Raw genomic sequence first — 15,311 nt, 5'->3', positions numbered from 1 at the left:
TCAAATAATTTAAAAACACATTCATAAGAGAATAAGTTGAAGGCATTTTCCCAAGAGAAAATACCCCATATAAAAATAAAAATAAAAATATGAGACAAAAAAGTAAAAGACAGGGAGTCAATCAAAGAGAAAAAGGTAACAGAAAAAAGTAGAGAAGAAATTATAAATAAAATAATAAAAGAAAATTTCTCAAGGCTATAAAATACAGAAATCTTCATATTGGAAGTACCTGCTCAATATTCAACAATGTGAATGGTTAAAGAAATCATACTTGACAATATACAGATGATGTATTATAGAATTGTGAACTTGATACCTAAATAATTTTATTAACAAGTGTCACCCCAATAAGTTTAATAACAATTTTTAAAATCCCAATAAAAAAGTTAGAAACATTCTTGTGAAATGTGAAAACACAAAGGATAAAAAAGATTCAACAAGCTTCCAGAAAGACCCAACATATACAAAGCAATAAAACTTAAACTGAGAAAAGGGAAAAGCTGTGCTTTCATGCAACCATTCAATGGTAAGGCAACTTTTAGGCTACAGAAAATAGATATCCTCTTATCAAAAAGGAAAAAGCAATAGAAACTCCAACAATAAAATTTAAAAATAAACTGCACAAGGAAATCATGGCATAAATATTAAGTATGACAGTGGAATCGTGGGGGAGAATTGACAGAGTATATAAGAAAAAGTAACCACTTGAAATTTGACGTTCCATTAGACCCAGTCTATTTCTAGTAGAACAGATGCTGGGATGTTGAATCCACAGAGGAAGAACTGATCCTGCTGTCCCAGTAGCTCTGCAGAGACAAACAGTTTACAAAGCCAAAACAAACTGTTTACTTCTTTTCAATTTTCAGAATCAAACTATAGACAAAAGAAAAGACTAAGTACTGATTATAAAATAGATTGCATAAGTGATAAACATGAAGGTACTAAAATAAAGGTAGAACTAGCAAAGTTTAGAAAGCAGATGGAGAAAGATAATAGGAGATAATGATAGGAATACTAATACCCTCATCTACTTTATGGCCTCAGTTTATAATTTACAGTGATAAAGATAACCCAGTGAAAGCACTAAAAACGAAGCATTACAAACTTTGAAAAGAGTGAATAAAATGAGATGTAGAAGTCTCAGTTATAAATCAATATATTACTTAGAGTTATGGAAGAAGCCACTGGAAGAGTTTAAAACAAGAAATGGTAAAAGGTTTCCTTTGAGAAAGGCTGGAGGATGTGCGGTAGGCAGAACTGTTCTGTTCACACAGTGTCTGACTCCACGTCCTTTAGATAGACTTTAAGCAAATCACTGTTGTATTAGAAGCTATTAAAAACAAAAACAAAAAAAAGCGTCAAGGGATTCTGTTAACACAAAGGGATTTACCCTAGGTTAAGATTCTGAGCAGGCCTCCCTGAGAAGATAATATCTCATCTGTATCTTGAAATATGAGAAGTTAAGCAGAGTGATCCTGGCCTAGGGAGGAATTTGTCCCTTTTGAGGAGTTGTGGTTGGAGTGAGCAACAGCTTATTGTAAGAGAAAGAGGGGAGCTTCCAAGGCAGGGGCAAAGCATGGAAAAACTTCCCTAGCAAAGTGGGTGCACCGCCTTGAAAGAATTGTCTCAGGAACTTCCCCCTCCCTCACCACCTGCCCAACCATGGGGAGAGTGAGCATCTCTAATAGGAGGCCACAGAGCTGCCCGGTGCCAATGTGAACAACACTCTCTATAATTGTGCTGAGTCATGGTGGAGGGTGAGGTTTTCTACAGAAGGCTAAGATCAGGCCAGAGGAGCAAGGGAAGCTTGAGAATAGTAGCAGAGAGCTCAGAGCAGCCCCTGTGGGGAGGACAGCATGGAGCCAAATGGAAGAGAAGAGAGCTGGCAAGGAGAGTGAATGCTCTGTGCCCAATGCTTAAGGTGGCCTTGGTTTTCTCTCCAGGTTTCTGTCTCACGTACATTGCCAACTTCAGCCTGTCTCAGAGGAATCGCTCCCTTGTTACTTTCTTTGCCTTCTGATAAATGGGAAATGTCAACAAGAAATGCTGAGCTTGTTATTTCCATATCTGGCCCCGGGGCCAATTTGCTATCTGCTCTTGGGGAAAAAAGAAAGATGAAAGGATCCATAATTTTTGTTTTGCTCAAGAGCCTCTTCCTGAGTACTGCATGAGGAGATGGGACTCAGAAATGGAACACAGCCAAGAAAATATCAAAAGAGCTTACACTTAGTGAGAACTTTCTTTGTTGCACACAATATGATACACACTGTCAAGCAATTTTGCATTTAATTTACCCTTGAAAGAATTCTAAGGATGACCACTTTTTTTTTCTCTATTTTATAGATAAGGGAGTCTAGGCTCAAAGAGATGAAGTGGTTCACCCAAGAACATGTAGACAGAAGTGATCAAACTAGCATTTACACCCAGGTGGGCTGACTCTAAGATGTCCCTCCCTGTGAATAGATTCTTCTGGAAAGGATGAGAAAGTAATTGCATCTCATCTCTGCTCATGGAGCATTAAACAAGCTAGCAGAAAATATACATCTTACCACTACATGGGTAGTAAAGGTGAGACTCCTTAGTGCTGAGTTTACAAAGTCTGCTTATCGATGGGGTCCTTGAAGGTCGATACCATGTCTTACTCATATTTCTTCCCAGCACTTAACATTATCTGGTTCACAGAAGAAGCTCAATAAATGTTTGGAGTAAGGTGTTTCGGTTCAAAAAACTGCAATAATTTTTCTTACCAAACCAACCTCCTGGTGACCTCCACCACTTTGTAGTATAATACTGGTAAGAATCATATTTCCCATGCAGCACCTGAGGGCCATCCATGCTTTGACCTATCCTAAAATGCATTTACAGGAATTCCTGGAAGGTTTCACTGCCTTGAAACCTATGGGTGGTGTGTGCATTTGTAACTATAGGAACACAGCCCAACCTGACTTGAGGGAGGCAGCAGAGCCTCACGGTTAAGCATGCAGACTATGGACTCAGACTCCACCCATTCAAATCTTGGCTCTGTTACTTTGCAGACTGCAAAACTTTGGCCAAATCATTACAACTCTCTGTGCCTCAGTTTTCTCAGCTGTCAAAAACGATAATAGCGTGTACGTACCAGGGTTGCTGTTGAGGATTGAATGAGTTAATGCATCCTTCTAAAGCACTTGAAAGAGTGACTTACAAAGAGCTAGCCCTTAATAAATGCCAGTTGTTAGTAGCTGGGGTGTGGCTCATTTAAAATACACCCATTTCAGTCTCCAGTGGAACGCATAAGCTCCCATTTGCCTGTGTACACATTTTCTGTCAACCCTACAGTCATCCCTCCTGACGAGTCTGAAGTGATTTGGAACCTGCCAGACAGGGCAGTGACCTTTTCAACATCAAGTTAATTAAGGCTGGTGAGTAGCTAGTGTAATGTTTCATGTCTTTCCATGTAGTTCAGTGAGAAAGATTTATTAACTCATTAAAATGTCTTGTTAGTTATTTTCAGCTACTCAGAATGACTGCTACTTTTAGCCAGTGACTTTTCCCAGAAGAGACCAAGAATAGAATCTGACTTTATTGACTTCCTACACTGGCATTTGCGTCAGTAGATCATGTTGCTCCAATATTAGGATAAAAAGCTTAAACAAGTGTGATAGTTGGTTAAAACTCACCTGCCTCTGGTGACATGCAAAAGGCTGTGGACGTGTCACGGTGACGCCCTATCCAGCTGGCTTCATATCCTGCTTCTCTTTGCTATGGAGTGGAACTGGCTGATCAATCCCCTTCCAAGGAGCTTAGTGTCTGTGAGGCACTGACTTTGCTTCCTGCAGACCAACTGATTAAGCCTCCAACCTCATTACTCCACCTCTCCATGTGGCCCATCAAACTGTTTCCTTTTCTAAAGGAACCTCAGCTGCTTCCCCATCTGCCTCACCCTGTTCCTTCAATCAAGTTGCAAATGGCTAGTCTTCTCTGAGGAAACTCACTTTTAATGAAGAGCAGAAGTACTACTCAATAGGCAATTCCTCAAATTTCCTTCTCACCTCCATCCTGCAAAATGTGCTTAACTCTAGTGTACGATAATAAATCCACACATTATTTTTTGGTCTATATGTATACACTCATATTTTCCACTTGTTCGGGTTAGATTATTAAGGCAGTAGAACATTGATAATGTAAGCTGGGAAGGGGTGAAACCGGACTATTTGATGTACTAGTTGTGTGACTTTGAGCAAATTATTGACTTCTTGTCTCGTGCATCTCAATAAAATGGAATAACTAACTTCCTTATATGGCTGCTATGAAAGTTAAAATTTTAAAAACCAGCTAAGGTGCTTAGGAGAGTGTCTGTCAATAGTTAAGTATCAAGTTAATACTTTCATTTTTGTTCTTGCAGTTGTTGTCACAAGCTGCCAGTGGACAGGGTCCCAATCGTTTCCTCAGAGTGCCAAGCAGAGCTCAATGTTTAATAAAGTTCTTTTGATAATGGCTATCGATGAGAATAAAAATGAGAGGAGAAATATTAAATAAGGTTTAGGTTTTTAATAAAGTAGGCAAAAATGATTTCCTGAGCGACCAAATTTCTGAATGTATTTCCACCACCATCTCAAGCTTCCTATTTATTATGACAATTTCCTGCTTTCAAATATTGAACACTAAACAGGAAATTAGTTTGAGGATGATGGTCTGCAGCCAAAGAGAAGAAAGCAATTTCCGTGGCAAGTAACAAGATACTCTTCCTAGGAAATTTTCTTCAGAAAAATGAATATAATGAACATGGACCTTGAAATCATCTCAATGGACTCAGAAATTTTACTCCTAGAAATGAAGGGCAAAGTTGCATTTCCTTGTCTTAAATGGCCCAAATCATCATCATTGATTTATTTTCTAACTGGAGATTGCCTTTCAGAGACGCAGAGAAGGACTCTAAAGCAGGGGGGCTTGCTGGCGATTCCCTCTCTGTGGAGCCATTTTTAGGCACAGGAGCAGAGAAGCAGGGAGGCAGAGCCTGGAGGAGAATGCTGTCCATTGAAGGAAGCTCAATAAATATTTCGTTAATAGTAAAGATGGTATTTTTAAAGCTTTATGTCAATGTGATATCCAAACAGGTTACCCACTAGATTCTATAGAAAGCCTAACAATGACTACTTGAAACATAACCATATCGCATAATAGAAACTTTCCAATATACATTCACATACTCTGTGGCTGTACCACTTGAGCTAGGATCAACAGTAGTTAAGGCTCCAAGGTAAATACAAAGACAAAACCTCTGAATTTCACATGTAAACAGATTGTGTGTTCAACATCGTAAAGCTTACCAAAACCCAATGCCAAGATGATTAAACATCAAGCAAGAGAGCTCGATCCATCCCACTCTCACACATGCACACGCACTCACACACCGTCATCACCAACAACACCATCTTCCCCTCTTTACATGACCCATCCTGAAAATTAATCAGCAGCTTTAGTAACAGACCAAGGTTGTGAACCTAGCCGGTCCAAGGTAATATAGGTATAGATGAATGCAGCCTTGGGGAGTATTTTGTCAATAATGGAAAAGCATGGATAAAGAATCAGTTCTGGCTCAAAGGTAGATAGTAAAGAAGCAGTTAGAAGCCAGGGAAAGTTGGCGAGCGATTCAGAAGAAGATGCCAAAAACCGAGTCAGAAAGCTAATAACCATAATATCTAACAGCTGCGCTGTGCTTGCACTGTGCCGAGTCTGTAATCGCATTCTCTCTTTAAATCCTCCAGGTCAATGAAGTAGCTACTATTATTTTCTCCTTTGCAGCAGTGTTAATTAGCTTGATTCTGGTAATCACTTCATAATGTATGTATGTATGTATATATGTATATCATTACATTGAACACCTTATATATAATTTTACCTCAATAAGTCTGGGAAAAAATGACCAGTGTTCATTTTTAGAAGCTCTACTTGGTTTTCCAAATTTGTTCTTTTGTCTATTTCAAGGTCTTGCTCTTTTGTTTTTTTCTCTCCATTTTATAATTTTAACAATTTTAAACATGTTTAAATTTAAGTAATTGTTGACCCAGAAGACTTCAAAAGTTATTATTTCTACTTCCTGAGGTGTCTATTTCCCCACTTGTTGTGTCTGCTGACTTGACCTCATTAGGGTCCTTTCCCTGGGTGACTTGCACATAGTTTTTTGTGAGCTATTTGTGGATTATTTTACCTGAGACAATTATACTCCAGGGTGTAGAAGTGCCTCTGGAGAGGTTTTACATTTCCTTTACCAATGCGCTAGAGGTTCCATGGTTCTTCTATGTACATCCTTGGATTGAGGAGTCCCATTCAGCTGGGGTAGTATACATGTGAGACCCCTGAATGTTGCAAGAGTGGATTTTTATTTTGTGTAGATTTTTTTCCCCACCAAGAAGCTAGAGTGCATACGAAAAGGTCCATGGTATTTCTAGGAGCCTATGAGCACAGTTATCTAAGAATGTAGTAATGGTTTAACATTAGGGGGAAAAAATTAATGTTATTCACAACATTTAAAAAAATAAAGAAAAAAACTAATGAAAACGTTAATGGATTCAGAGTCTTTCCTTCTTTCAGAATTTTCAAGTAAAACACCTTTTAGAAAACTAGAAATAGAGAATTTACCTCATATAAAGTATGTACCAAAAATATAAGCAAACATCACATTTAATGTTAAATACTGGAAGTATTCTCTTAATGTCAGGAGAAGACAAAAAAAATGTGCTATTGCTTTCATTCATTTTGTTCTAGCTAGTTTAATAAGATAAAAAAAATGATTTTAAGAATGAAACAAGCCCTGAGGAACAGGGAATGACTTTCAAAGGTAATAAAAGCCCGCGAGATAAAAGGCCTGGTACCATGGTTGGTTGTGCGGCCCACAGCAATCTTTCCAGGGAAAGAACGAAGGTTGTTCTCCTGAAAGATGGCTAGAAGGGACCTTAAGGCACAATGAAAAACCAGAAAGACTTGGAAAGGACAGGTGTGTACAGGCAAGGATGAATGCCAGGTATGTGGCTCAGCTTCTGTGCCCTGAAGAACAGACTGAGGGTCACCCTAAATATTCCTTGGGTAAGTTCCAGCAAAGCAGAACTAAAGATCACAAGTGATCATTTGCTGCTCCTATTATGTTTATGCAAATGAACAGGATAAACTAAAAATGGACTTAATGTAGTCCCTTTAAAGACAAGGAGGGTAATCTTAGGGAGAAAAATCATTATTCAAGGAAAATCACAATGATCAGTAGTAGACTATAAAATAGGGCAACTAACCATCTTAAAAGTTTCTTCTCATTTAAAATATGGTTTCACTTGAAAATTAAACCATGTCTGTGATATCATCAAAGATAATCAAGTTGCAGGCAAGTAGAATGTCAAGTGCCTTGCAACTGGATGTCTTCCCAATAAGACAGTCTTACAGATTTAGAGACTTGTTTGTGGGTTATGTTACATAAATTAACATGTGTTTTCTGTTTTCAAAGGACATAAGCCTATGATCGCATGACCTGAGTGATTGTCTGTACGCATAAGCCTCACTTAATCCTCTCTGCAGCGCTGCCTCCTGAGACTCAACGGTTTGGCTGAACTAAATGGCTGGGTTGGTGAAGAATGGGGTGGTCTGTGGGTTTCACTTTAAAACTGGTTTCTCTTTTCTATCCTAATGGCTTGGACAGAAAGGGCCCAGAGGTCTGAGAGGGGGGAAACCTAAACTATTTCCCTCAGCCCAAACTAAGTATAATGTGCAAAAGGGTTTTGGACAGGTGAGATGTGCCTAGCACACCTTCCTCCAAAGAAGCCCTTTTTTTATTGTTTTTTTCTTTCTCCTAATATGGAACATTGAAAAATTAATCCCTGCCTTTTGTCATCTAGTAGTTATGGATTGAATGATGTCTTTTAACCCTTTTCGCCAAATCTGTTGCCCCCAGAACACAACAAGGATGCCAGCCTGTTAAACCAAGCACGCCGTTGACGGGAGACAGCCAACTGACCTGGAGTCTGCACGATCCTTCCCCATGTGGGAAGGCCACCCTTCCCTCCACACCCCCACTATTATTAGGGTTTTCTGGACCCAAGGGTAGGTAGGACGACGACCATGTCCAGCTTGAAGCAGCTAGAGGAGACTGAGACCTTTGCCCATTGTCCTTTACAAGATTACAAAGGGTCTTAATATCTGAGAGGGAGGGATAGTTATTTTTTACGAACCAGGGGTATGGACTTGGGGGGATTGCTGGGGGAGGGGGATGCTGGGTGGAGGGGTGTAGGGGGGAGAAAGTTGGAACTATTGTAACAATATAATCAATAAAATACATTTAAAAAAAGAATGAAACAGAAAAATGTTATTTTTGCAGATATTATAGTTTTCATAAAAATCCTACAGAAACATACAAACCACTTCTGTTATCAGTTCAGCAAGCTGTTAAATAGAAAATCAAGTTATAGAAATCATGATTCCCTAGATATCATTAATAATTAAATAAAAACAATTTTAAAAATTATTCCATTCACAATAGCCACAGAACTATAAGCTATCTGGAAGTGAATATAAGATGCTCAAGACCTTTACAATAAAAATTATACAAATTTTTGGGAGGAATTTTTAAAGACTTGGCTAAATGGATGTTTCAAATTTACAGATAGGATATCTCAATATCATAAAGATCTGTGTGTTCTAATAGAAATATCAGCAGGCTTTTTCACAGAACCTGACAAGTTAATCTCAAATTTTTATTTAACAGTAAGGAACCAAATATTTTTTAATTGAGTAGAGAGTTTCACTCAACCAGATATCACTTCTTATTATACAACTACAATCATTAAAAATTTAGTGGAGTTTTGGCATAGGGAGCCTAGTAAAACAAAATGGAAACAGAACATCAGGCCAGAGAATCTATAGATAAGCCCTCTTCTATAGACCATTTTTTAATGAGCAATGCTTCCTTCATCTAGACATACAAGGACTTAACAGGCTACCACAAGGAGAGTTGGGTATCTCCAAGCTTGGGCCATTCCCACCCCAGAAGACCATTTCCAAAAGTTACCAAAAAAGGAGGGAGCAAAACATGGAGTATGATGTACTCTTTTATATTACACTTTGTAATGATCTTTTTTTATTTTTATGTTTGCTATCTTCTTCTTCTTCTTCTTCTTTTAATTAGAGAGGAACCCTACCTTTCAATAATTTAGATGGGACATGTTCCCCATTGTATCTCACTATTGTCAGTCATCCTGGATATAAAAGAATAGTCACCACACAGGTGAAGGAGCAGTGTTCAGATTACATTTGAAGAGCTGGACTCCAGGCAGCCTTCTTTAGGCCCCCTTCTCCACTAATATATCCATTAGTCTAAAACCCTTCTAAGGATGGGAGATCATTAGCAGAAGACTAAGAAGCCAATATGAATAACATATGGCAAAATATTAATGTTGTCTTGAGTATAAAACAAAGAGAATTTGTGGGGAAGAACATTTCTAAACTAGTATCTTCTCTTGTATATTCACCTACCAAGAAAATAACAAATAAATAAACTCCAATTATATCATTTAGGACTCAGCAAGGAGAAGGGATTAGTCTGGTCTGGTTGCCCCTAACAAAATTTCACAGACTGAATGATTTAAACAACAGATATTTATTTTCTCACAGTTCTGGAGGCAGAAGTCCATAATCAAAATGCTGGCAGATTTGGTTTCTGGCTTCTGATGAGTTCTCTTTTCCTGGCTTGCAGATGGATGCCTTATCTGGCTGTGTCCTCACAAGGCCTTTCCTCTGTGTGTGCACAGATCATAAATGAGCTCTGTCCTGGCCAGTATGGCTCAGTTGGTTGGTGCATCATCCCGTAAACCAAAGTTCAATTCCCAGTCAGGGCACATACCTGGGTTGCAGGTTCAGTCCCAGTTGGGGTGTGTACAAAAGGAAACCGATCAATGTTTCTCTCTCACATGGGTGTTTCCCTCCCTGTCATCCTCTCTTTAAAAAACAAAAAATCAATAAGCATGTCCTTGGGTGAGAATAAAAATAAATTTAAAAATCTAAAAAAGAACAAAAACAGAAACCAAGAATGAGCTCTGGTGTCTCTTCCTTTTGTTGTGAGGACACCAGTCCTATAGAATTGGGGCCCCACCCTCATGACCTCAGTTGACCATATTTGCCTCCATAAAGGCCTTGTCTCCAAATAGTTATATTGGGGGGTTGGTGCTTCAGCATACAAATTCGGGGGAATATAATTCAGTCTATAATAGGAGTCTCCTCCAATCTTCAACTAAGAATTTCCCTGAAACACATGAGAGCTTGATATAATTCTGACTATAAATCAATAGCGGAAAGACAGCATGTACAATAAATGATGCTAAGACACTTTGTTATCCACATGAAAAAGTCTAAGAAAATTAGGTTCCTAACTCCAGTGCACACAAAAGAACATTCCTGAGAGACAAAGTCCTAAACGTGAAAAGGAAAACTTTAAAAACATTAGAAAATATTACGGAATATAATTGACATCAAGGTTCAGACAAGAGGTTTAAATACACCACAAAAAAAACAACAACCATAAGCTATAAAAAAGATTACTATTTTTGACTACATTAATATGAAAAACTTTGCTAGGCTAATATCATTTTTAGAAAAGCAAACAAGGTAAACCATAAGCTGGCAGAGATATTTACAAAGCACATAACCAGCTGACATTATAAAGGATATATAAAGAAGCCTTTCAAAGCAATAGCATAAAGTCCAAAACCTAGTTTAAAAAAAATGAGATGAGCATGTGAATCAATGAAGAAGAACCCTCATGGCCAATAAACAAGATAAGAAAAATGCCTATTAATACACAGTGAACTAACATTTCTAAGCATTAAACAAACAACATAAAACTTTATGACTGAGTTGACATAGAGAAAATGGCAATAATTTAAAATGACTCCCACATTTCTAGTTGGGCAGTAAGATGCATCATTAACCAGGATAGGCAATGTAAGAATACGAACATATTGTCAAAAAATAAAACATTTGCGTTTGAGGTAACTAAGGGATATCCAACTGATATTTGTATACCAGGTCTGGAGCTCCCAGGAAGAGGTTTTACCCAGAGATACAGATTTGGAAGTCAAGACCACATAGGTTGTTAAGAATATGACTGTGTTTGAGATTGCTCATGGAGATGGGAGAGAATTGTAGCCAAAAATAACAAATACAGTGAAACCAAGGGGAGAATCCTATCAGTATTTTGTTTGTTTTGTTTTTTGCTTTGCATTTTTGAACAATTTTTGTTATTAAACCATTTTTGTTATTACTAATGCATTTGACGTGCAGGCGATCCTGCATCATTTTTGTGTTTAATGAAAGATGAGTTTGTATTGGCATTTAAGAGACCTGTGCAATGACTTAATAGTTTAATGTCCCATTAGGGGGAGAAAAAACACTTGGAAGCCTGCAGAAGAACTACATGTATGTTTATTTTCATAAACAAGAATATTATAACCAATGCATGTTAGCCATTTTACAATACTTTGGAGAAATTACCATCATTGTTGATTGTGAAAAGTTTCTAATGTTGATTAGCTAAGTAGTCTAAAGAGATTTGACATTGACAACCTAGATGCCTTCTTTGCTGTGGAGCTTTGCTTTTCACTCTTACAGAATAACAAAGACACAAGGGCCAACTGCACAGGAGGTACAGTACTGTCTTCTCTTCATTTAGGGTCCCTGAATCACATTTATTTTGTTATTACACATCAAGAAGGCAAACATTTGTGCTTAATGGCTTTTGGTTCTCAAACATGAAGGAAAAAAATAACTACTTTAATTCAGAATGAATTAACTTAGAATGAAAGCAGCATGTATCCCACAAATGGAAGCATAATTTTAGCCAATCTTTTTGTAAAACTGTGAATATGTAATGCATGTAATTTATTTTTTGCTTCTAAATATATCTTTAGCTTAACAAAATTTCTGTACCTGTATTTCTCTAATTCCATTTCATAAAAGAAAAAAAACAATGATTTTTTAAAAATACACCTAAAATTTTTGCCAACTAAACAAGCATATATAGATATAAAAACTGTTTTCTTTATATAATGAAATTTAATATCCATGCCAAGTAAAAAAACAGAAGAATCTTTTAATGTGCTAAATTTCTACATGGTTTAAACCAAAAAGTTTCTATTGTGTTTGAAAACATCATGCAAAGAATAGGTCAGCTATTAGCAACACAACATCATAAACAAACAATAAACTATCCAGACACATTTTAATTATAAAAACACAGATCTATTTATTTATAGCATACAGTGAACTTTCATGATTTAGAGTAAGCACTGATAAAGAAGTAAAAGACTAAATTTTCAAAATTTAATCTAAATAATTTTCCTTCCAAAGAGAAGTTCTAAATATAAATCACATAAAAATGATGAACTCAACTTCATTTTCACTTACGACATTGATAATCATCCATTATCATTGTACATATTAAAGATTTAAGGCACAAGAAAACCATCAAAGCAAAAACACAGAAAATATTTTCTCTAAATGTCTAAAATTAACTACAGTCATTCTCTCTTCTCATATGCTATTGCATTTATGACAATAACTCACTCAATTATACCATGTGGTTTAAGCTGGTGCAACTACAGAGAATCCATTTGATACCATTCATGAATTTAAACTAAATTGTTTTGGCTTAAGTCAATGGAACTAGCTCTGTTAGTTACCTCCTGATTTTACAGATGCTTTATGGTTATCCAAATATTTTAAAATTCTTTCCTAATTCCCCGTATCCTTCAGGATGGTATGCCTTTTCATAAATAGTATCTTTCTTCCTTATCAACTTGTAAGGACACACTTTCATTCTCCATCCAAGTCACTTAGACTTCATGGTAGAAAATACCCTAATTTCATGTGATGAGAACAAAATTCAGATCCTTCTGTATACCAGGGCATTTTCTGAGAAGCAAAAATCTTATAATATTTACAAAAACAATATTTAATAACCAGAATGCATGTGCTGATAGCATTAGAATGACAGACTAACATTTAAAAAATGGGTCCAGTCTAGGACATTACATTCACCCAAGGAGGCTACAAAGCTGCTGCATTGAACTCCAGCATTAGATAGCAAGCGGATTAGTTTTATCCTATTTGTAGTGAAACTGGCTGCTTGTTAGCAGAGTCTTCTATACAGAGCATTCGTGTAAATCACACACTCAAATTCACAAGCAGTAATAACCTTCTGACCAAGCCTGTGTTGGTATGAAATATTCTATTCCCACCGCCCTAGAATAAAATTTTCATTAAAATGCTGATAGCTTTCTTATTTTGAGAAGAAATTTAAATTTCTTAAAGTTTTTGGGAAACAAGTCTTAAGGCACCATGATATACATCATTTCTTAGCATTTCCTCTCCATGTGTTTTTATGCATTACTTCTTTCAAAACAGTCTTATTACATTAACGAGAAGACTTTTTCAATATTTTAAAGTGTGTGAGTGCATCTGTGTAAGTATTTGCTCTGTATATGTGTATATTTATATAGTCTATTTCTATTCAGATTGGCACCAGTTCAGATATGATGCTTTCTGTTTAGCAATTAACCTATTCTACTTTCTGAAATTTTGTTTCTGCTATGTACTGAGCAAAAAAAATGGAAATATAGAGCTAATTCTGTAGGAAGGTCGGTGAACAAGATAAAGATGCCCTCCTAGTGTTCTGTAGCCACAATTCTAAGTAAACAAATGTTTCCTGGCTGAATTAACTTCATCTTTTCTGAAAAAGGTAGGTTATTAACTGAGATTTTTGAGGATGTTGATTTATGAGCTATAAGTTGGAAGAGTCAGTATGAATAATTTTACACTAGTATGTCTTCACAGCCATGAGCCTACAGAGGTAGCTGGCTGACTCCGAGCCTCACGCACATATATAGGCTAGTTCTGTCTTGACAGACACAGCAGGAATTAACACTCAGAATAAAACAGAATGCATGGAATATCATAATCTTTCTATGAGCCTGGCATTCTAATATTCCCCCAAAACACAACTGAAATGTCACCCTATGGTCATAGAAAAAAGTTGCATTATGGTCATAGTATCATGTTTTACATCTAGAAGTCCATGAACTCTCAATAGCTATTTTAACAGATCTTAAAACAAGTAAAACATCCTTAGCATGAAAATGACTTCAGTTAAAATCTTTTATTGATCTGCAAAACTCCTGATGTTTCAATTCAACTAATAAACCACTTGTTTACAAATGTCATAAAACCAAATTAAGATTGAAAAGAGTTCCATAAAATTAAAACTATGAAAGCTATCATAAAAAACTAACACCTTAAAGCATTCCATTGTTACCACATAAAAGCTACACGAGTTTTTCATAGCACCCACACCCTGTAAAACACTACCCGGAGCCTAACCAAATCTCCATTGCTCACTCACGAATGATCTCAGTTCTGTCAGTGAGTCCCAGTTTGTGGGCCTACTCTGCCACAGAGGCTACCACTCCCACAGAGAAAATTTCCACCTCTGTGAGGTGAATTAACTTTCATTATTTGTGTTAAAGTCATCTCCAAAATGATGTCCATAATTTTCATTCTCAGTGAAAGGTTTCTTCCTTGGTTAGATAACATATTTTATTCTTGTTTTTTTTAAGTGGTTAGTTGTTCATCCTCTCAAGTTAGATCACAGTTGTGGCCTATCACCTTCTTGAAATATATTTGAAATACAAAACTTTGTTTTCAATGTAAAGTAAGACTGCTTTCCATTAATATGACTCTGAAAAGCTCCTGAAAACCTAAGCCTTATAGTATGATGAAGAAAAGGAGAAAAATGAGACACAGAATATCTTTATTAAAAGAAGGAAAAGAGGGAGAAAATCTCATTAAAGAAGAGCAAAAAATTACTTTGATAATTTAGTTATAATTTCTTATGTTTAATCCTTTATTTTTATAAATGATTTAAAATCATTAACCCCAGGCCCAGTATGGGAATTTAACATTAAAAAACCAGGTAGTCTATTTCCCTAGCAACACAAGATTGTTGCTTGTAGTCAGTCTATGGTGCTTTTATTGTCCCATTCAAAAATAAGCCTACTAGTAGACAGTACAATATAGTTTTTAAACTAGAAATATAGCAACCCATTTATAATTCAACCTCCCAGATTAATATACTTTTATATCATTATCTTTTTCTAATACTGTTACATTATAGTCTCTGCTTATACTTCCTATTTGTGAAAAAATATTAAAATAGCTGTTAGGAAAAATACATCCATTTTCTATAGTGTTACTAAGTATTTTATATAACTACTCTGATTCCAAATGGTTGCTTATAAAAC

The sequence above is a fragment of the Furipterus horrens genome, unplaced genomic scaffold, assembly GCF_987537825.1.
Source record: "Furipterus horrens unplaced genomic scaffold, mFurHor1.1.pri manual_scaffold_3, whole genome shotgun sequence".
Taxonomy (NCBI): domain Eukaryota; kingdom Metazoa; phylum Chordata; class Mammalia; order Chiroptera; family Furipteridae; genus Furipterus; species Furipterus horrens.
This window is presented reverse-complemented; position numbering follows the sequence as displayed.